Here is a 22,984-nt window from a genome sequence, read left to right on the forward strand (position 1 = left end):
CCTCCCAGGGTGCTCACAGCAGCAGGAGCCCCCAAAATGAGTTGCAGCTCCATCCTGCATCCTGCCCCAGCTGGGCAGTCCCAGACCCACTCCCTCCCTCACCGTGGCAGCCTTGATCTGCCCCCCATGTCCCTTCCTCCTCTCCTGTCACCACAACAGACTTACTACTTGCACACAGCTCTCCAAGCTGCCGCCCTGTACTCCTCGCTTCGGCTGTGCGCATGCATGGGAATTTATTGACCCAATTATCCGATATAATAAATAGTCTTTCTATTGGTGCCGATCCAATATTGGATCAATGTATCAGTGCACCTCCATTTATAAGCAATGCCTAACCTGGACGCACAAACACACTGCACACAAATGGATGGGACTGTGTTTTGGCAGTTTGTTCTTGATGGCTACTTGACCACCTGGCCACAAAGGCAGCCTCTGAAGCCTCCACGCCCGAGAAGATCTTAGGTTTCATCTCTTAGGCCATGCCTAAAATGGAAGACCCTACTACAGCCCTACTAGGAAAAGTTACCTTTCCAATGACATGGCCTGATGTGTAAAACCCAAGGTGTCAAGGTCAACTTTTTGTCCATACAGCCCGGGCAGAGTCCCCAAGATAATTTTCCCAAGCTGTATGCATTCAACAAAGCTGCGGTTTAGGGTTTAGCAGGCAAGCTGTTCCGTCTATCAGAATATCTTGCAGATGGTATGCATGTGACACAGCACATTCATCATGCTGTATTCTTAGTATATGCAATTTTCCCTATTGCTAATTTTCCCTGAGTCAGGCAACAGCCATAAGAAATTGCTGGTAGCTCAGAAGGGATGCATTCCTGGGCACTGTCCCTTTTAAATTAACAGAACAAAGAAAGACTATAAAGGTTGAAGCGAATCACTGTCCTGTGGTAAAACAGAGGGGATTTGATCTTGTACCTTAGGTACTAATTTTGAACTTCCATTTTGCAGCTAATGTTCGATTCCTCCTCCTAAGCTCTCAGCTTCTATTTTCTTTTCGCTTGAAGTGTGCCATATTGCCTTGGCTTTTGCTCTTGCTTCTGCTTATTTACAATCCTTTCTTGACCCAAATCTCAATGAAATTGCTTTAGGGGGATTTTTTATCTTTTTTTCCAGGTAGTTGCATACATAAGTGAACCATTAAAATTGAATCAGTTCAGTGAATCAAGCTGAATGACAACAAACTAAAAAGAGTAAAAACATGCCTAAAGCAACAGGCAGATTACTTATTTATTTTACTTATTTGTAATGTTTGTTTGAGACACCGCCCCCCACTAGTTATTTTGATGGAATATGCGACCAAAAAACTAAGCTCTATCTGGAGTGAATTTTCCAATTCTGCATGATAAAGAGATGGCATCAGTGGAAATGGATCCACAGCTACTCGTACAACTAGTCTGCAGGCAGTGCGGGGTGCTAGTCCAATTGCTCACTGACGTATTGAAGGCCTCAAGACCCAGCGCACAGAATTATTAGCTCCAATGTACGAGTCAGAGCTCATGAAAATGAACTTCCAGCTTGCAACTTTCTCCAGTTCCTCTTGCATCCATCATTTCCCCCCTGTTTTATGTTCTTTTATTTTCAAGATATTTAAGAAAGCAACCTGTCCCTCCACCAGGCCTGCATTGTGTGCAGTGCTCCTGTGAGGCATCCTCCTCATTGAATCAGGCTGAACACTAAGATAAAAGAAATTGAAAATTAGGATCTCTGCATTGGAAAGAGCCAGCCAGCACCCGGCGCAGAAGCAACCAGGCTTTCCATTATAGAATGATAAATGTCACTGTCATATTCCAAATTTTTCTGTGGTTTTCAATGCTTGAGCTTTTATGCTGAAAGCCAAAACATTAATAAAGCAATTGAAGTAGTAGGCATATAAGTCTATGAATGTCAGTAGCAAGGTTTCACATATGTCACTTTGCAGTAATAAAAGACTTCATATATAGTGCTAGGGCTGAACGTTACTATTTTTATTTTTTATATGAGGTAGTGGGGACAGGAACGCGAGTAAATGGAGGAGAAAAATGAAGGCAATTCCAATTAATCATTTCCCCCAGTGACATTTTAATGCATTATTGTTACAATTATTCTAAAATGTCCTCGAAGGATCATCACACCAGCTTTTTTCTAAGTTCATTTTTCATTGAGTGAAAGTTTAACAAGCAACCTCCCTGATTAGTTCTGATCTCTGATGGTGCAATATCCTTTCATCCTAGTCCCTTTGTGGGAACCTGGGCTACTTCGCGCTCTGAAATATCAGGTACGCTAAGTGACAAGGGCCTCCCATTATCTCTGTACCTTGGTACTGCCCTTGGTTTGTTTTCTGCCCGCTCATCAGTGCTCTCCTTAAATTCTGCATTTACAGGAAGGTCTTGTAAGATCTGGAGGCACCAAGTGCAATACGGGCTTGTTTTTAAAACAATAAACAGCTTTTTGGGGCTCGCAATGGTTTCTCCTTTTCCAACTTGATAAAAATATCTGCCCACCTTGCCTCATAATTAGTCCCCCAATCCTGACAAGCCTCAGAGCTGTGAGCGGGTTGGGGTGTTCGCGCACCAGGGAATCCTTAATATTCTCATCCATCCCGTGAATCAATAAAATGCAACCCTGTTTTTCACAAGGTGGCAGTGTATTAGGAAGAGCCATATGGACTAAGTTAATTTAAAAGTAATAGAGTGAGATTGTTCACATTACTTTTATCGAACTGACAGTGCAGGCTCAGTGCTACTGGAGTAATTAATTCCATTTCATGGAATCATAGAGCAAGGCCAGCCACGTTATTGGGCTTATTTTGTGAAATACACTAAATCCAAGCTCTGCTATGCAAGTTGCACTGTATTTGGATTTTTAAAGATTATATTAAGGACACAGGGGAAGAATAAGCAGAGTAATCGCATCTTCCACTCTCACAGTGCAGGACCAGGAGGCTAAATTCAGGGCCAGCAGAAAGGCTCTCTGCTGAAGGGATAACGCTGAAACAAAACCAGTAAATAAGACCATAGGTGCAGATGTATGGCACATGCACAGCTGACTTTACTACGTTGTAAAGGAGGACAGGATACACAACACAGCCCCACTCTGTCATAAATCACTGGGATCCAGTATGAAGTCACCCTCTGAAAAATGCGTATGTGTAACGTGGTATCGTACGTACAATGTCACCTCGGGGACACAGACGTGTCAGCGCCTGCCGTGGGCAGTCTGCTTGGAGGAATAAATCAACTGTAGAATAAATGTCACAATGATTCACTCTCTAGCAACTGTGTCATGCGTCTGCACCCCAGGTCCAAGACCCAGGACACGATCTATCAAGATGAGCCAGGCACTGGGAGGATCCACAGGACAGATCTGGAGATGCTCCACTATGGCTACATCAGATCCTTTACACCCCTGGCCCTGGGGGAGGAATGAGAGCAGCATGGATGCAGGGCAGGATCAGCTGCCTCCCCTCCCCTGCAGAGGAACAGAGCTGCTTGTGTAGCACATCGCCCTGAAGTGTCACCCTGCGATCTCCCACACGGTTGAGTCCTCAAACTGACAAATTCTCCTCCGATGCGAAATTAAAAACTTCAGGCCCCAAAATATATTTGCATCCAAGGATACATGTCATTTCTAAGATCTTGCTATTTAAATCATGTTAGACTTTGAGTGAGATATAGGCAAAATTTAAGTTTCAGTACATTTTAGTTTCCATCATGTCAAATTTACAGCCCTGGAGTAAATCACGCTGCCGAGACAAATGTCTTCACTTAAATCAGATTTGTTGCTTCCTTCCATACTTTAGAACATTAATAAAATTGGAGCCTTTCTTCATTATCACAGTCTCATCCTTACTGGGCAAGCAATTCAGCCTCCTCCTGCATACTTTGGTGGGTTTAACTCCATACACGCATCTGCTGCAGGCAAACACACGCTAGCTGCACATACGTGTGTACACAGCTGGGCCAGGCGTGCTAAAATTGGTCTTTCACTGTCTCATCACAGGACACTTGCACTTTGCAACTCTCTGTAGTGTGGGGTCCTATTGCAATCAATCAGTCAATGATTGTAGACAGAGGCAAGGACAAGTTGATTCAGGCAAAATGACACGCACCTTCTTTTTGTGTTTTGTGCTGTCCTCAGACACTGCACGCACAGCATCTGCTTTTTAGTGGGGCACAGGCATGGGGACCTCTGTCAGCACAGTGCTCACAAGACTCCAGTTTTTCAGCCCATTTAACATCTCTGCAGAGCCCCTGGAGAAAACGGGGGTGTTGCTGACTCCAATTCTAACGATATAACAGACCTCATTTCCAGATTTCACTGGCTTCTGATGCCGATTGAACTCCTGCCCACCCATCTCGCTTATCTAGGCTTGGCAGAATTAGATTTTTATTTTTTAAATAATTTTGATGGATAATATCAATGTTTATTTTTAAGCATTTATTTCGATTTTATCAACTTAAATTTTCAGGATTGCCCCAAAGTAGAGTTGTGGGGGTAGACAATTTATTAATGACACATAACTAGTTTAGGTTTGCTACCAGCTGAGCGGCAGAGCTGCCCTGGAGCCTCTGAGTGGTTTGGGGTGCTTGCATACTGGGAAATCCTTAATATTCTCATCCATCCTGTGAATCAATAAAATGCAAGCCTGTTGTTCACAAGGTGGCAGTGTATTAGGAAGAGCCATATGGACTAAGTTAATTTAAAAGTAATAGAGTGAGACTGTTCACATTACTTTTATCGAACTGAAATCAGGCCCAGCTCTGCTCACCCGTAGCTCCCTCGTCAGCTTTGGCCCTTCCTCTTCCTCTGTTCCCAGTCCCGTGGGGTTTCCGGGAGATGCGGTCCACGCTACAAGTCAGCACAGCTCTGGAGATGCGCGCTCCATCAGCCACCATTTTTCTTACATCCCCCCTCTATAGATTTTGATCATTAACAATGGAAATATTTTTCGTGGGTCTGCGAGTGTGCGGTGAAATCGATGTTTATCAATGTTTCCCGATACAAGTCGAAGCCTGCCAAGCCCACACACCACAGAGAAGCCAGTGCCTGGATCAAGCTGAATCTGAGCAAGATGGGAAGGGGACAATAACGGGAAGGGTTTTAAGATCTGGCCAGTACTACAGCATCACCCTTTACTTCCAAGTAGCCCAGTCACTCCTGTACTACCTGCTGGGCACTCAGCCGGCCACATCACGCGTGCCCTGCCTGCCATTGACTGAACCTCTTTTACTCCTGCTTCTTTTACGCTGCCATGAACTTCAAGTTAAGGAAAAACGAGCACGTGCCAAAGTGCTCAATGCACGTGGCCCAATGGACTGCAGGCCTCGGGCAGGGCTCCCGGATGCTGCTACCATCGCTGCCAACCAACAGTCATTCTGAGGGTAAACTGATGCTAGCGTTGGTGTTTGGATGTGACAACGCTGCAGCCACGAAGGTTATCTTTCCCAATTTCTCCCCCAAGAGGGGAAGTCTCACAAAATCAGCTTTCCCATCAGATTTCCAGCAACAGGCTTCCTTTCTGGCGCTGAGCAGAGGTGCTGCTCCAGACCCAGTGTTTTAAAGCCAACCCCTCCCAAAATCTGAAGGATACTATCATTTTAAAACATCCCTGTTGTGGCTGCACCCAAGGACTCCAATAAGCGACTGGGGGCCCAGCGACGGCGTATGAAAATCGACCCACCGAGAAAACAACAAACTTAAAAATTGTACACAAATGTCCATAAGCAGACAGGAGTGGAAAGGAGGTGGGCGGGCAGGATTATACCAGAGCAGGGGTGTCTCCAACATATGTAACAGTGATTGTACGTGCTGAAGATGGGTGCGTGCCAGGAATTTGAAAGGGATGGGACTGGAGACCTCGGTTTGGGCCCGTGTCTTGTTTAATCACGGTCCCTAAACTCAATGCAAAGATCAGCACAGATGGGCTAGTAGATATATACCCAGATTTCCACTGTGGATGAGACAAAAAATGAACTTGTTATTCTACCGCGCCACCCCCTAAAAGCACTTCTGACATACGGGGCCAGAACGTCCCACGCTGCTTTGCAAGGGCGCTTGGTCACGGGTGTCAGCGGAAAGTTACCAGGCGCGCCGCGCGATCTGAACTGCTTAGTGCAGCATTATTACAGCAATCTTTCAGCATGCTTCTGGTTCCCACCCCCTCCCCACTTTGCCTAAACAGCCCTAAGACCGTATTAACAACAGGAGTTAATGAAAACCATACATTTCGTGATGAGCGTTCGGTCATGCATGGGAGATTTGTTTGGAATCAGGATCACTTCTTGCTAGGAATATGACAGGAGATTAAATCATTAAAAATGTATAGTCTGTAATTAGTTTATCATTGCGAGAACTGCAATATTTTCCAACGTAAAGCTGATGCCACCGGCAAGAGATCATTTTGACAGATCAGCATTCCTAAGGTAACAGGAAACAGAGTGATTAGGAGGCGACGCACACAGCGATTCTCCCCTACAAAGGCAAAAAGCACAAAAGAAAAACCTTTAAAACAAGAAGAAAAGGGAATCCTCCTCCGCAGACTAGTTTCTGTGATGTGCCAACCTAGACTTCGCGGGAAACAGAGGGCGCTGGGCCTCACGCAGAATCTGGCCCCAGAGCCAGCTGTGATGTCAGGCTATCCTGAAGCACCGTCTTTCCAGCCGGGAAAACGTATACTTACTGCAGACTCCTAGAGAAAGCAGCACAAAGCACTAGTAACAGGACCTCAGTATTAGTTAATTATGGCACTGCAATATTTTCACCTGAGGCATTTTAGAAATAAACTGCACTACAGTGATGCTATTTGTATTGCAATAGTTAAGGTGGTTTCAGGCCATAAATCAGAAACCCCTTTCTTCAGAACTTGGGACATGAGTGTTTAAAAAAAGAGAGAGGAAGCAGCCTCAGCCGGCTTGCTTTTTACTACTTAAAAAAAAAAAAAGCTGTTTCTGACTATACAGTTACAGAAGTGGTTTTCCTCCCCGCTTCCTCCTCTTACACAAACGCACACTCGCCGCCCCCACCGCCCAACTCCATCCTAAAACACATTGGGGTGTCCTGGGTCATTCCTCGCCTCGCCACACCCACCCTCTTCCAGCCATTCCTTGATTTGGGAGAATCTGCATGGGCAGGAATGAAAGCAAATGAGGACTGGAAGTGTTTCTAATGGCTAACGGTACGAACAGGCTTTCTTAGGGGGGCTGACAATCGCAGCGGGGCTGGTGGAGCTCCTGGGTGAGAACCCGTTCAGGTCCCCGGTCCCCCTCTCCATTCCTCCCTCGTCGTGCCCTCGCTGTCCTCTCCACCCTCACTTCTGCGACTGCCCAGGAGACTCCAGCCGAGCTCTCAACCTTTTTGTTCCTTGCATATATGGGAATAACAAGAGGTAGAAGATGGGGCTTCTCCACTGATTCAGCCAAGCATTGCAGTGGGTTTTAAGGAGTGCAGAAGCATCTCCTTCTCTCTGTGCCTGTACTCACTCTACTGCCTCGCACACTCCTGGATCCAATTCAGCAGACTTGTAAGCCTATGGATCCAAATTTCACAGGTATTTCAGGGCCAGGCTTTTCATTGCATTTAGGCACCAGGGAGTCAGGCAGTGAAAATTCTTCTACAAATCTGAACTTTGGTGAAAAGTCACCTTGAAAATGACACTTGAGCTCTGAAGTCACTTCTGAAACGTGAACCATTAGTTCATTAATATTTGCAATATGCCCCGTGGTCTTCAGATGCAAAATACAATATATGCACAATTTCCTAAAATAAATGGGCAAGAATTTTACAAGACTGTTTGGCTTTAAAGGGTGCTTTTTTCATGCTCTTGGTGTTTGTAGGCTCTAGGCAGTAATTAGGCTGTTAAAGATAAAACAGTGGGTAGCAGTGAAAACATAATCACCACTTTGTTCTGACCCGAGTGCTGCTCACAAAAGAAAACACGTTCAACCTGACACCGACACAATCCTCTTCACCTGCCCAGCACCAGAACGCAACACCTCTCTCTTTGCTGTAACTGCAGCCAACGCCATGCGCTCTCGCAATCGCGGCATGCTCAGGCTAAATTAATGCACCTGAAAACACGCAAGTGGGCACCAACACGCAGGTCTGTCTCCTCGTCCATCCCACTGTTAATGGGGTAGTTTCAGGGTGCAGCAGGAAGTGTGATGCTGTGAATAAGCAAGGCAAACGCATCACCATGAGAATATGTTGCACCTCCTCACTGTAGCAGCAAAGGCTCATGTCGTCTTGCTTCATCTGCCTTTCTGTTCCCTGAAGACACTGAGGTTAATATGGGCACGGTGTACACTGGGAATGGCCAACACCCAGTCCACAAAGTCTGCCATGCACCGACAGACCCCTGTCTATCTGCCTGCAGCCCCAACACAGACAACAAGCACTGTGGGGGTGATGAGATCTGCTCACGCAGACCACTTACAGTCACAGATAACCAGGGTCGAAGCGAGGTCCGGAGGTCGGATCGAGTCCAACCCCCTGCTCCAAGCAGGACCAGCCCCAACTACATCGTCCCAGCTGAGGCTTTGTCCAGCTGGATCTTCAAAACCTCCAAGGATGGAGACTGCACCACCTCTCTGGGTAAGTTGTTCCAGTGCTTTACTACCCTCCTAGTGAGAAAATTTTTCCTAATATCTAACCTAAACCTCCCACACTGCAGCTTGAGCCCATTGCTCCTTGTCCTGTCATGTGCCCCCACCGAGAACAGTCCAGCTCCCTCCTCTTTGCAGCCCCCCTGCAGGGAGGTGAAGGCTGCTATCAAATCCCCCCTCGGTCTTCTCTTCTGCAGACTAAACCAGCCCATTTCCCTCAGCCTCTCCTCACCAGTCATGTCCCCCAGCCCTCCAAGCATTTTCATTGTCCTCTGCTGGATCCTCTCCAACTTGTCCACATCTTTTCTGTAGTGGGGGGCCCACAACTGGACACAGCACTCCAGATGTGGCCTCACCAGTGCAAAACAGAGGGGAATAGGATCAAGGTCATAATCTCAATTTTCAAAAGCAGTCATGCTATTTCCACTCGCATAGAAATATCCTCACAATTTTCCAGGGAATGCACTAACAGAAACAATGGATCTCCACAGCCAGCTGGAGGAAACCCTTGCAAGGAAGAAAAAGCATTATGCTCAGCAAGAAAATTATCTTCCCATTTCTGCACACGCACCACTGCCATTAGCACTAATGAGAGTCACGCACGCTTGGAGACAAGACTGGGCCCCCAAGCATTTCACAACAGCAACATCTTAATCTATAAAGACACAGAGCAGTCAAAGACCACCTCCCCCGCACCTTGAATACGCCCAAAGCTCACACTAAATTTAACAGGGCTCCCTGGGTACCCAGAACAACCTTAATGTAAAAGACACTCAGGACAGAGAGAAAAGTCGTAATTTTTCAGACATCAGTCAGGGCTCCTATAAAAAGCAATGATATTTCTCTCCGAATCAGTATTTTAAGTACCTTAAATTGAGATACAGAAACTTCTTCAACATCATTAACCTAGACTGAAAATAATCAATATATAATCATTTTATGTGTAAGTATGAAAGGCAAATGTCCAATACATTAATTGTCAAATCCCTTTCTGCACTAACGGCTGCCATCATCTGCAAGATCGATTCCATTATGGATATTTACACAGTGATCTATTAGGAATACACGGAAGTATCATTTATTATATTGATTATCCATCCTTAAAACAGATAGTAATGTATACTTAAATGCATGGATTGCAAAAACCATTTTTAACCTTTATAATGTACTCTTTGTTGAAAAGGAAATCATTTGGGCATCGCAGTATGAAGGACACAATCTCAATTTATGTCTTTTAAGAATGGAGGGCAGGCAACATGCTTATGGATGCACCCGGAGGGACAGAATCAGGAAGGGTTTAGCTTCTTCGAACACACAGGGTCACTGCTAAAATTCACAGCACCAGGTGCAAATCCTGAACACACACAAGCAATCTTCAGATCTGCAAGTCCAGAAAATCAATTCGGATCAAAAAGTGACAACAGGCCTCTCAGTTTACAAAGGGCTAAAGTGAAATCCTACTGCCAAATACTCCTGGGTGCTAACTTGTTGGCCAGGCAGGCATTTCCCAAGGGGAGAGCAGGTGGGACATAAGGCTGCCCAACTGGTTTGCAGTGTTATTAAGTGACTGGGGGTTGGCGCTGTGCTCAGCTTCCATTATGGCAACATGGAAGGGGATTGCTGGGAACTAGATATGGATTTCACTTTGTATATCCCCAGAGGCAGATTAGAATAGCCCAGGGGTTCCTCTGTATGTACTAGTAGGAAATGGTTTCTTAGAAGACTAGCTGGGGATTACCAGAGCATAGAGGCAGCCCCCAAAGTTTTCTCCAACCACTTGTACATGGGAAAATGGGGAAGGAGGTACAAGAGCTATTGCACATAACTGGTCCAGCTGCATCTCATGGAGGGTGAGGGCACCTTACTTATATGCAACAGGCTGAGATACAGGTGACAGAGGGATTCTGGGTGAACTGCTTGGGGCTCTATTTGATGATGTTTGCTAGACTTTTATGGCTGGTGAAGAAACAGGAATCATCGGAAATAGGAAAGAAGCACACGGCTCACCTGTGAGAAGAGGAAGTCAAAATGTACGCAGTGTAGTAGCTCACCATGACTTGTAAAGGAGTTGGCACAGAGGGAGAATGAGAACAGTGGGCGTTACCATATATCTTATTCAGTTGGGATGCACTAACTTATCCTTATGGTAGGCTCCCATCTGCATGTTTGCCCAGTATGGACCATGTGTTTTATAGTCATGCTCAGCGCTGGCTGCATTTAATCAACTTCATAGTTGGTTTTCATTACTGAGCACATGCTGCCTGCGGCAGCAGTTTAATGACAAACAGTGTATTTAATGAGGTTTCCTTGTATGTGAATGCAAGACAAGGAGTTTTTTTCCCCCCATGTTGATTTTTTTTTGGGGGGGGACTTCATCTTATATTCAAGTAAATACTGTATCTTCTTTGCCACCAAATAGGCAGAAGGGAAGTGCCAAAAGATTCTCCTCTTTGAATAAGAATCACAGGAAAAGCAGTTGCCTACAAAAATAGATGGCAAAGGAGCAGGAAAGTAGAGCAAGTTTGTCAGTAACAGCTTCCGGTGAATCATAGGCTGCCAACAGAGTCAGTGCATTCAATTTATACAGCATGACAGTGATGAAATGCTACACCAATTTGTACGTTAAGGGAAAACAAGCACCATAGGTCTGGTTATTATAATTAGTCTTATTTGTTTGCATTAAGGCAACGTGCAGAAACTCTAACTGGGTCTACGGTATCACAGTGCTAGCACTGTACAAGCACAGGCTGGCAACGTTCACATAACACTGACCTTTTCCCCACGCAAAGGGAAGCAAGAGGAGAATCTGGTCTCTCCGATTTTGACTCTACTCTGTGCAGAACCACTCAGAAAAATTCCTTCAACAAGAAGCAGGGGATACAACAAACTACTGCCACATTTTAAACAGGCTGCTGCTGGGTGAGTTAAATACTACAGAAGGTGTGTTGTATGGGCTTTTTGCAAATCGATTCACTGATTACCAAATCGCTTCCCTGATTCTTGGAAGTGACTATCATTGCTGAAGGAAATCTCCATACCTCTCATCACAAACCAGGGGTCCATCTCCAGTCATAAGAACATTACATGAGTCAAATGAATTGAAGGTCCTATTCAAATCACAGCTTCCTGCCAGCTCTGATCTCCCGTTCCATCTTTCACTCCATAATCTGTTTAACTTGAACAAAACCTACGACGGAAGAAGTGCTGAACTTTCCACCCTCTTGTGAGCCCCCAGGAGGTGACAGGGATCATACCTGCCACTCAGTAAGTCTCAGCACGGTACCTGTCAATAACAAGGGGGGGGGGGGAATTATTCTCCACTCCTCCACCTGAAGCTGAATTTTTTAACAAGATAAATAGGCTTTTGTAAGCCTGAGCCTGAGCAGGAAGACAGGAGGCATACACCGTATGTTAAACAGAAGGGAGATGAGCAGAGCATGCCAGCCTACTGCACCATGCTTGGAGTTCACAGCCATGCTCATTAAAAATGGCATTTCCGCTACAGTTTCTATTGTTTTATATACTGGGGAACGCAATTCTCTGTAGTCCAAGCTAGTGATATAGCACGGCTCTAATACTATGCAACTATAGACGTATGGCCCAGCCATTGCTTCAGGTATGCAAACACCATTTCCAGAGTGGGGTGTGCCTCAGACCTCCATAAATAATTCCCTGTGATGAGGAGAATGATGTAGAAGAGGAAGGTATATTAACAGAAAGAAACAGGACTAGCTTTAACCCCAGAGCATGATTAGCAAGCTGGGCGCCTGGGCAAAATCTCAATTTCTAGAACTACACTGAATAACCAGCACACATGGGCTGCCTGCTTTGCTTCCCTTCACAAGATTCGTGTCATTAGGATCTTGAGATCCTTAATGCTTAAAGCATCTCTTCAACACAACTTCTGCCCACAGTAAGCACCACTGAGTCAAATTTATCCTCCCTATGGCACTGATTGAAATCTTTTAAGTCTTCTCTTTTTATGAGCAAAAAGCACAAGGGGAAACAACTCCGAAATTTAACTCTGTGAGAGTCCGCCACCAAATTAGAAGATGGATACGGATACATTAAAAGGCAGGAAAGAGAGGAAAGAACTGATACCTGCATTTTCACAGCAATTGTTTCATTTGCGTGACACTACCAAATGTACGGTCTCAAATTCTGGATTCCTGGAATTTCACAAGAGCAAAGAAATAAACTCAGGACCCATCTTTAAAGACCATTTCAAGGATAAGGCATCGATGTATTGATTTCTGAGTGCTATAATCAGAGGACTATCTCTGGTTGTCAGGCAAGGCTCTGTTTCTTGCAATAAGGACATGCCAGGTCTTTGCGGTCTGAAAATCATCCTCGTTAATTATGCTTCTCCCTCTTCCTCCTCCAAATCTACAGGTATATCTGATATCTAACTGTAGCCAAATTATGGCTCTCCCACAATCACAAAAGCCAGCCCACTTCTCGTAGCACTTTTCTCACTGGATCACACTGAACTACATTCCTGGATTAATTCTCCCAACAATGCAATAACATACCCCACCAGAGACCCACAATTGGGTTTTTTCTCTCCGTCACAGCAGGTCAAAACTGAGAGAAAGCTTCATTGAATTTTCTTGGGGAAACAAATAATTCTGCAGAAAAAAATCCATTTCCTTCAGTACCTTCCAGTTTTCAACCTTCCAAACTAAATCATTTCTGGGTTTTGCTTCGCTTGGCTTTTCCACTTCTTCGTTTTTTGAAAACTAGATGGAAAACACTGGAGCTTCAATTAAAAAGTGAAAATACTCGGTGAATTTTTTTTGCAAGGCATATCTAATACTTTACATTTCTATGAAAGCCCTTTGTGGAGACAGCTGTTTGGTCGGCACCAACATCAGGAGCAATGGGAAAGCTCTGCTTTCAATCTCTGGAAAGGAAGGGTGATATACGCTGGTGTTGCACCTCGCACGCCATTTGTAGCAGGAACCTCCAAAGGTAACTGGGTTAGAAAATGTTACTGGAAGCCGATTTATGATGGAGAAAATGGCAGCGCAAGTTCACTGCAGGGCAGCTGTGTCTATATAGCTCTAATGATTATTTCAAAATCAGCCAGTGGCAGCTGACCCTACCAGCATTTGAAAGTACATGTGCCACATGATCTCTCCAAAATGCACAGCCAGAACGTTGCAAATGGCATTAATATAAAAATACCAATGGAAAAGGTCACCTTTCATCATGCGCGACAAATAAAACACCTCTGTCAAATGAAGAATGCTCATTTTTAACCCTCGGGTCTTGATCTTGCTTCTGTTTATAGAGGGTGAAAAATGAACAATGGCTTCAGCTGGAGAGGTACTCAAGCCACTGGTGACTAGACAGTGGCATGCAACTTCTAACGTTAATGAGCTGCAGCAGGTTATTTACATCAGAAGAAAGGTTTAAGGCAGCGTGCATGGGAGTTTGCTGGAAACAAACACTTCTCACATCCGTTTTCCCTAGCACCGTGGAGACATTGAAACGGGGGGAGGAGGGAGTCGCCACTGTGAAGTCATGGATGGGTAGTTCCATTTATGCTAAGGAAATAACCGTTTATATTTTTACTCACTTGAAGTTTCATTGTGTGAATGTGATGCGTCAAGCGAATGCACACATCTCTGCCTCTCAAACAGAACGACGCCTCTCAAGCAGAGCTTTCCAATGACTTCTGTATAAACCGCTATTATCTGCAGTCTTTTATTCTGAATGGGATGTAATGACATTTCTTTTTCTTATGGGATTTTATGGGACCTCCTGGTATTTGCTGCCGCAAGATTAGACGTGCCACTCTGGCGGCCCCCAGAAGCTGGTGGCAGTGCCTGCCTGAGCACAGGAGAGCTCTGCCCAGAGGAAGGCCAGGAAATACTACATCCCCCTGCGATGCAAGAGCGAAGGGCAACTTAGCAGAGATGACTCCAGCTTCTCTCTCCTTCCTGGATGATTTCACTGTCACCTTGGCACTCAAGGCCCTGCATACAGGTAGGTCTAAAAAGTCGAGGAACAATGCTTTAGAAGCGAGGCGAAAGGAGAAGACGACATGAGCACGCATGTCTTCCGGCACTGACCGCTCTGGTCCCACCTCCCAGAGCTGCAGAGCAGAGGAAAACCTAATGCGGGAACAATAAATTTCGATGTGAGGATGGCGCAGAAGGATTCCCACGTCTCATCCCAAGGTCGGCTCTTAAAAATCCCAAACCACCAGCAACTTACCTCGTGCATTTAGTGAGCTAGAAAATTCCTGGGACCAAGAACATGGTGCACATTGCAGGACCCAACTTTCCCCTTGCATGAGCTTTCTTTAAAAGCTGAATGCTGTATGTTTCCAAGCAAGTTCGTGGTTCAATTCTTTCATCATCTCTGAAATTCTTTCGAAACCACCGTTTCTTTCTCCTCCCCTCTGAAGATCCAGGCATCCTTGAAGGCCTTGGAAGCAGGGACATTGCCTTGGCATTTCCACTTTACCTGCACGGCAGCCCCGTCAACCCAGGACTGAATCCAGCCATTTAGTGACGCAGCAATATCACGAAAGTAAGCAGAACTGACACGCTGCACTCAAGACTCCCCAAAAGGTCACAGCTTGTAAATGAGAACACATTTTCACTCGCAGATGACTCAGTGCTCCTCAAATGACTTTTTACTTATACTTGGCTAGTTTGTCTATAGCTTGTGATGCATCCGAAGGCCATTTGCTCGCTCTGGGAGGATGAATATGCCACATCCTGCCTTGGGGTGATCTGTTTTAGGGCAACCAAACTGACAGTGCCAAAAAAGAACAGCTCATCAAATTACAGGAAAGTAGGGCTGGAAGGGACCTCATGAGGTCATCTAGTCCGGCCCAGCCTGCTCTTCCCCACTCAAGGCAGGACTGTCCTCAACTAAGCCGTCTCAGCCAAGTGTCCGTTTAACCCACTCTTGAAATTTTCCAGGGATGGAGATTTCACAATCTCCCTAGACAGCCTGTGCCAGTGCTTAAACCACCCTCCTAGTGAAATCTCCAACCTAAATTTCCTCTGCTGCAGCTTGAGGCCACTGTTCTTAGTCCTGTTCCCCATGGGCACAGAGAATAATCTATTTCCATCCTCTTTATAATCATCCTTCAGGTATTTGAAGACTATTGGAGGCTTTAGTATCAGAATTTCTCTCTGTCACACAATGGCTAAGCAGTCCTCTGAACCAGGGTGCAAAAAAATTAATTAATAAAAAAACATGGGATGTGTGATTGAATGAATCCTCCTTTCAAAAAACGATCCCTATGAAATGAAAATTGAAATGATGGCAACCCGAAGGACTAAACTTGGTACTAAAGTACTATGTACTAAAACTTAGTACTTAGTACTATACTAAGGACTAAACTTAGTACTAAAATAATTTAAGTTACATCAAAATAGTGACATTCAAGCAACATACTGGCAAGTTTGCTGTTTAAGTTTTACAAAAAGTCAACCCACTGGCTAAGCAGCTGAACCTAGAACTGCTGGGACACCAAAGCAGCTGTGGACACATCTTCTGCAGGACACAGAAAATACTGTCTTCATTTCAGTTTATTCAATTTATTGTGCCTAATGGCTATATCATTCAAAGCCAAGAAACCAAATGGAAGTTCAGAAGCAGAAACTTGTTTGTGTGTGTAATCTATGAACAGAAATTAGGTGCGAGGGGATGAAATGAACCACTTCCAGGATCTGGAAGGACATAATGATCAGAAACAATTAGCTCAGTTCACTTCCTTATGCTTTCTAATACCTCCTTTGTTTAGTAAATGAGTTTCAAATGCAAAACATGTTTTGATTAACCTATTTTTCCTTATTTATCGAGCACAGTTAACATATTTTTATTTAACAAATACAAACAGTTTAAGAAGCTGTTTTTGTGCATTTTAATTGAATTCCAATTTCCATCCAAACTCAGCTCAACACAAATTGCAGGAAATGTGTCTTTCAACATTTTCTAACATAATAAAAACAACATAAAAATTAAGAATCTGGGGGGAAAAAATATCTTCAGCTATACAACTGTTTAAGTAATGTCTGCAGATTATTTACAGTTGGTCCTCCTAGTTAGCAAATTATCAAGTTATACCACCTAGAAAGAATGAATTTTTTGTTTAGGAAGATAACTGAAAAGTATAAAAGCAAAAGAATAGTAAAATCAATTATTTCAATCAAGGTTTTTTGCCTAATCATTTAAATCATGGTTAAAATTGGTGGTGATTAAAAAAAATCCCCAAACCTTGGATTTAAATCTACCCGGTTGAAAGCCCTAATAGGGCTGTTTCCATGGGAAATACCAGACATAAAGCCTCCAGAACCACCTATTCACCATGCTAAGCTTTTCACATAACAAGCATACACCAGTTTATTCATATAATAGTGCCCTGCTTTCCTTGAACTGCCAAAAGCTATCGGTCTCTGGTATTGCTAGTGGCCCTCTCAGAGCAATAACCAAGCGCCATTACATTTGAAGAGGATAGAGTACCACAGCTGGACTATTTGAATTTCTACCTCATACCTATCTATTGGAAAGGAGCAATGCCAAGTGATAACTAAATACCAGATGTTTTTAACCCTTACACACGACCTGACCTCACTGCAATGTACCGGCTATATAAGGTCCGCACCTATAACCTCTGACCATGACGACCAACGATGCCGTGACCATTGCAAATGCCCTGCATACGGCATGCAGCCAAACGCCCGCCCGCACTGGACAACTGCTGCAAGCCACAGGAATGTCCTGACTGGCAAACTGGAAGGCAAGCTCAGCACAGCTGCGCTTAGGTCTCTCTCTAAGAAAACTCCCTCCCCTCCGCCGGCCGTTTTTATTTTAAATGTGGAGGTCTAAATTACCAGCTGCTCGTTCTGAACTTCGCTGGTGAAATTCCAACCAGAAAGAGCAAGGAGAGCAGAGATGTCCTCCTGACCTGCCTCTTGGGACCTTACGTGCAGGCTTTGTCCTTAGCATTAGGGTAGGGAAGAAGACAGGAAGGATGCCTTTTCTCCCCAGCATTTCCTTTTAGATTCATTATTCCAGAACATGAAGACGGAGAACGCCGGCAAGCTGCTGGACCTACCAAAATAGTCTGCCATTTTTTTTAATTATCCTTGATGCTGTACTATTAATATACATAGCCTGACACAGGGACCGAGCAAAGTCCCCCTAACACTGCAAGCAAGATTTTCCCATTCCAGTTTTCTAGCTCCAGAGCATCAAGCAAGAGTCCCACTGAATCTGCCACCTTCCATTAAAACAGCTTTTATAACTCTGTCAAATTCTCCAACCTCTGTATTGATTTTTTGCCTATTCAAAATAACTCTCCTTTACAACAGGAGTTGGCTGTCAGCCTCTTATCTCTTACTTTCACCTCCACCTGATCCTTCTCCTCCTTGCCAGTCTTCCAGACTCCAATTAATCATGGAGAAAATCAGGGATTTATGTTAAGAGGGAATGTACAAGTCTTAGCCCATCATTAACATACTGTAATTGCAGTGTAGTGCTTCTGACTCAGACCTTTTCAATAAGCTAGGGAAAATCCTAACAGGCAAGCAGGACATTCCCAGCAAACCCTGAAGGAGCTGTATCTGTATCATGCCACTGGATGGCTCCTTTGAAATGAAACTCTGCGTGCATCTGTAAGCAACTGTGCATTGCTGGAGTCTGCCAGGCAGCAAATGCATAACACCATAAAACAGACTACTCATACTTCCCTAAATTTTGTCCTGGTCTCAGCACGAGCAGTCCCATGATGCATTAACACCTCCACCAAGCACATTTTAATTTTAGGCCATCCTCTCATGTTTTTTCTTAATTATCACAGGACATTCATAGAAAAGATCAGCCAGATGGAGATTAAATATTTCACTATGAGAGGAGGAAGCATTCTGCACTAAACTGGAACCTTTATTGCAATAAAGGCTTTAATTAATGACTCAAGCAATTCCCCTGTCACTATAAGGGAAGCACAAACAGTGATCGCAAGGGGAAAGTGCATCAGCTCCACTATAGAATAGAAAAAACAATTGATTGCAAAAGGCTCTGCTCACACCGATCATGGGAGTGGCATCGCAATGCCAGGGAAACCCAGACAATCACACGCTCAATAAACTCAATATTATGCCTTGAAACCAGGCCACGCTGCATTCCTGGTGATGACAAGCCCAATATACCATTATAAACGGAGGAGGACTGAGGGGGAGAAGCAGAGAGGCTGGAAGGGTGCCGCGTCGCCGGCAGTTCCTGGTGTTGCACCTTTTCTCCATCATCTTGGGTCTGGGGGGTAACGTGGGGGAAGTGTAGGTTCGAGCTAACAAAAAAAAGCCTGCCTGTAAATATCTTGTTTGCCAAAAGAATGAGATGGGGCTTGGCAATACTTGAGCCATCTCTTCCTCGCCTGAAAGATGAAGTTGGAAATGCCAAAGCAGATGCAGAGCGAGACAGCAACCAGCAGGTGAAAGTCCCCGAGAACTGCTTTGCACAACCAACACACAACGGGAGCCCTAAGCACCAGCCCACGACTACAAGATCATCGTCCGAGAAACCGCTACAGAGGAATTCCCTTGCCCAGCTGAAGTCTCCTGCTGTGATATATTCCCACTGGTCCTTTTTTTTGGGTCCTGCTGTCATTTTACTGACTTCTACATCCTGCCTGACGAACACACAGAATTGGAAGAGCAACTGCCAAGTGACATATGAGCACATGAAACTGCTGCTGGCTCCCTGCGTCTAGAAATCTGCACATCTGCTGACAGCCCACTGCAAAGAAAACCTTAGCAAAATTACAACTGCTCAACGACCAAGGCAGCTTTAGCATGGTGAAGTAGCCTAGGAGCTACCCCACTGGTCTCTAGAAAATATGTCATAATATGCTCTTCTCTGGGCAAGTGCAGAAAGCCTACAAACCCTGGACAAGTTCACCCAAAACCGTTACGGACCCAATATTAGCAGTAGACATGACAGTCAGAAATCAGAGCCAGAACCCAATGTTAAGTACGAAAAGAGACATCCCTTCCCCTCATTTCACTGAGAGGCTCCAAGACTTTAGAATCATTTTTGATAAATGACCTCAGGTATGGCAGAAGGCATTAATATTACTGGTAAAGAGAGACATGGATGATGGATTTCATTCATTTGCCATAAAAAAAAAATTCCATGCTTTCTTTTTTTTATTAGGAACATAATGCTTCCCAATGTATTGGTGCATGATATATGGTAGCACAATGTGCTGCACCAAGGTAAAGGGATTGTGTTCGCCAAGGAGCAACCCTCTACAGATCTGGGCATCTAGTGTTGGTCTCGCTTGGTACAACTGGCAACAGGAACTGCTCAAGACAGCTGAGCGGTGACACAAAGGATCATCTGAGATCCTGAAGAATGTCCTAGGTACTGGATTTCACGAGGAGCAAGAACTGCTTGTGCAAATGATTGTTTGCGAGGGTCCTTTAGGGAAACGGGTCAGTTGACATAGGGTGGAATATTTTTCCAGAGAATCAGGCTCATCCCCAGGGAGGGAGACTAGCTCTTCCATCACCCCTTGAGCTCTGTGCTGCTCAGCAACAGATCTCCTAAAATGCAAACCTAGGAGCTGATGTGCACAGAATTGCAGCTGCAATCTTAGAAGCCAAGTTGAAGTCCCAGTTACAAATTTGGCCCAGACAGTACGAGTTTCCTCATGTAAGTTTAAAGGGATTAGGTCTCCATGGCATGCAGCGGTACGGTCCTTGGAATAAAATTCTCATTTACTAAATAAATTACTGTATATTACTGTATAATGGTGTTCACATTATAACTGACAATTAGAGCCATTAAAAAGAAAGCTCATAAACAGCCGAAGCTCACATCAAATTAACACAGTCATGATTAAAATCACTCTTCTGATTTCTGCTCTTCACAGAAATAATCAGCATTTTGCATAAAAATGAATAGGAATCAACTTAAAATCACAGTGGTGCTGCAACAGAGGTGCTGCCTACGAGCTGCGGTAACGGTGTGCTTCCACCCTGTGCCTGCCTCCCATGTTCGACCCTCTTCATAGACAGGTCTATTAAGTAATGCCGAGGCGCTAGGGATGAAACTGCTGTTGTTATTACTCTTGGCTCTAATGAGGAGAACCTGGGTTCTATACTGGCCTGGGGGAAGCTTTTTTCTTTTCCTTTTTTAATTTTTATCACTTCATAGTTTAAATGCCTTCCAGCTTTTGGGCACAGACTCATTCTACTGTGATGCTAGAAAGGAAAAAAAAAAATGAACTCATTACAACTGAACAGAATGAAAACAGCACAAAATGGGAGTCAGCCACTCATTACAATGGGGGAATGTCACACGAACAACTTCGGGGGAAAGGTGCGTGTGCGAGTGGAGAATCTGCAAGCAGGCATGGAGCCCGGATGCTCCTCACGAGAGCTAGTGCCACTCTCATCGTACTGATTTAATCCTCAGCATCACGGCACTACTTAATAACCCAGCTCAGCCACAGGCGCTAATATGTGGAAAGGAAGCAGAGAGAGGCAAGGCGACACGGTGCCAACCAATATTAGTGTCCTGGTATTAGCACATGGCCGTCGGCAGAGGCTCGAGGTCCAGCGGACAGCCGCCACTCAAGAAGGACAGTGGCTTCGGATACAGCCAAGCTCACAGTGCCTGGATAAGGATTGCTGTAACATCAGCAGAGAGCATCGAATAGAGAGATGAGCTGTTGAGCTTGCATTGTGATGCTAACCATGTAAAATATTGTTGCGTGTGCTGTGTTTTGAAAAGGCATGACAATTATGCTATGTATAAATAAAAGTAGGGGAAGATAAAGGGCCTTTGATCTGATTTGCTTTTAAAGTATGAAGTGAAAGGACATTCTCATATATCTTATCCGCTAATTTAACATATAAATCACAAAAAAAATATGATCCAGATGGGCTTCAATGAAGGAAACCAATTAACATAGACAGCCTTACCATCTGACACATTAGTTGTAATAATAAAAAACAAACAACATGGTCAAACAATAAGGCTCAGTATTATAGCTGACATTTCTAATTAGTTCCTGCAAGCAGTGCATCCTCTTCAGCAAAAAGACTAACAGCAAGTATTTTGTTTTGCAGAGGAATACACGTCTAAACTCCGTGTTTACAGAGCGATGAAACAGATTTATCTGCATTCCCACGGGGTGTGCTTTGAAACTAATGGACTTCGTACAGTCCACATCTGGCTTCCCAATTAGGTTCGGAGAACATTTGCTTTCAAACACTTTGACATTAGCGTTGTGCCAAACCTGGAATACAAAGTGCACCTGAGTACGCCACAAATGCCTGACCTGTGCCCCTGGGCTCAGCTCAGTGGGGCCATCACTGTTGTGTTCTGGGCTATTTTCTTTTCTTTTTATAGCTTTCCTAGAAATGCCACCTCTCGCATGCAGCACGATGTTTCTGGCACACAGCTCCCAGCATCAGTCAATTAAGCTTACAGCAGGCACTTACAGGCTGAACTGCAATTAGTGTTACAAATTAAAGGCTCCATCCTGCAAATACATACGTAGTTGCACCTCGGAGGGGCCTGCTCCCCGGTGCATGAGTATGTGTATGCAGGTCTGAGCTGCAAGGACCCAAACTTGGAAGTGTCTGAGCAACCACAGCACCCCTGAAAATCAATGTGGCGGGAGTTTCAGTGAAGCGGTTCAAGTGTGCAGAGTGTACTTGCTAAAGGAATCTGCATCCCAAAAAGACAGACCAAGTTTTTATAACTGGTCTCTTGGAAGCAAGAAAGGAAGGAAGCAAGCATGGGAGTGAACTCTACTAGAATCAGGACATCCGTGTCCAGACACCCATGTGGTTATGATGAAAAAAGAAGGGGGCAGGGAATGACAGGGGCTAAGCTAAATATTTGAAAATGAAAGCTATTTGGAAAGAGCAGAAACACCGTAATATTCAGAAAATAAGCAGTGGCCTAAATTCTGAAACAGAGGGACTTGGTTGGGTTTTTTTCTCCCCCATGATAGGAAAGAGCTTCTGAAGTGGAAATCCAGTAAGTCCTTTCAGTGTCCACTGCCTCTACATCCTAAGGCCTGAAAAGAGAAGTAGGCTGACTCTAGATATGTTACTCATATACTTTGTCCAGTAAAAAACATAAAATAAAATAAAACAAAACCCACCTTTGCTCATCCCAGGACTGCCAACTGTAAAAGAGGGGTCAACACAGAAACTAATACGATATTATCAGGGTAGATGTCCCAGAGACATCAAGGCCCGGATTGTGCAAGGTGCTGCCTAAACACATGGTTAGAGAGTATCCTTGCCTCAAAGGCCTTGCAACAAACACATACATTGGGAAGGCAGAAAAGCTGTTATTCTACAGATGAGAAACTGAGGTAGGAAGGGAGATCTTTAGAGGTGTGAATG

At 44.5% G+C, this 22,984-nt stretch overlaps 1 protein-coding gene across 1 annotated transcript in view; it reads right to left on the reverse strand.

The window, feature by feature from the left end:
• Positions 1 to 22,984, reverse strand: part of PTPRG (protein tyrosine phosphatase, receptor type G) — a 350,734-nt gene that overhangs the window by 178,095 nt on the left and 149,655 nt on the right. The window lies entirely within an intron of this gene.

The sequence above is a fragment of the Crocodylus porosus genome, unplaced genomic scaffold (assembly GCF_001723895.1).
Source record: "Crocodylus porosus isolate Cpor-Errol unplaced genomic scaffold, CroPor_comp1, whole genome shotgun sequence".
NCBI lineage: Eukaryota > Metazoa > Chordata > Crocodylia > Crocodylidae > Crocodylus > Crocodylus porosus.